We start from the raw sequence: 1,359 nt of genomic DNA on the forward strand, positions 1-1,359 counted from the left end.
AAGACAATACCAGTGACAAAATGGTAGATGAGTGCATATACATAGAAAATTACACCAACTTTATTTTACATAAAAAACAATTTAACTTAACAAAATACATCGATAGCATATCAAAATACATTGTACCTTCCTTTCATATAAGGTCAGTCTTGGTGGGTTTATGAAGTCAGCAATACCAAAGTAGAAGTGACCAAAGGCTCCCTTCTACTGGAGACCCTCCTTTACCTCGATCGTATTTAAGGTACTCAAGTGATTTGTCTCATGTATGGACCCCAAATGAATGCCGCACATTGATGTTCCATCTGTACCAAAGCAAAGTACCAACCCTCCTAAGCAACCACAAAAACATGGATAAGTAGTCACTGCCTCTGATCCCTCTTATAAACAACTCTTTCTATGTGCAAAGATGGGCGGTCTCCTTTGCTCAACCTGGAAGGGAATTATGTATCCAATACACTTGGATTAGAGAGCAAGTACACTTTATTTGAGATTCTTGCGGCAATTTGAGTCCACTCAACAAAAAAAATAATGTGATTGAGCCTCTCATTTAAACGAAGAGATTTAAGTAAAGCCAAATCTGCCTTTGAGTCACTCTTTATAATTTCAGCCATGAAACCAAACCTACCTTTCTCAGTGTTCGGTAAGATGACCTTCAGCTTTACCTCAACAGCATTGTTGTCTAATGGTTACACATTGTGTAGTACAGTGACTACCGGTCCTCACTTTTCACATAATACACAAGAGCCTTGCAAAGTATGTTCAAGGGTGTTGTCTGGTACTTTCCACTGACATGTTACACACCCAACTATTGCAAGTTTTTTTGGCATAGAGGCTCCGTGCAATTTTTTATTGCATGCTTAAGTAAGAATGCTTCGCCTGTTGTCAAACCATGGTATTTAATGTTTTGTCATGCCAAGTTTCAAAGCGTTTGTTTTGGCATAGAGGCTCCGTGCAATTTTTTATTGCATGCTTGCTTAAGGAAGAATGCTTCGCCTGTTGTCAAACCATGGTCTTTAATGTTTTGTCATGCCAAGTTTCAAAGCGTCTCCAGTACTTTTTGGAGCAACGTCTTGATAGAATCGTCGGATCGTTTTCCATGACTTGAGCGTTGAGATCCTCTGCTTGTAGCCAGAGCCTAAAATCGACAGAAGCGTAAAATCGCCGGGTGTGGTAAAGAGAAGCGATTCTCTGCTTAAAATTGAAGGGAGCGTAAAATTTAAGGGTGTGCTTTAAATTGATGCAAATTTCTGCCGATGCTTATAAGAGCTTAAAATTGAGGCAAATTTCTATCGACAGGCAATGTTTCGTATGTCTTAAGATATACATGACCATGCTAATATGTCCATACATGTACGAGAA

At 39.1% G+C, this 1,359-nt stretch overlaps 1 pseudogene; it reads right to left on the bottom strand.

The window, feature by feature from the left end:
• Nucleotides 1–49: 49 nt before the first annotated feature.
• Nucleotides 50–1,151, bottom strand: LOC147450200 (uncharacterized; annotated as a pseudogene).
• Between the last annotated feature and the right edge of the window lie 208 nt (nt 1,152–1,359).

This window comes from Adiantum capillus-veneris, chromosome 9 (genome assembly GCF_014529385.1).
Source record: "Adiantum capillus-veneris isolate H3 chromosome 9, ASM1452938v2, whole genome shotgun sequence".
NCBI lineage: Eukaryota > Viridiplantae > Streptophyta > Polypodiopsida > Polypodiales > Pteridaceae > Adiantum > Adiantum capillus-veneris.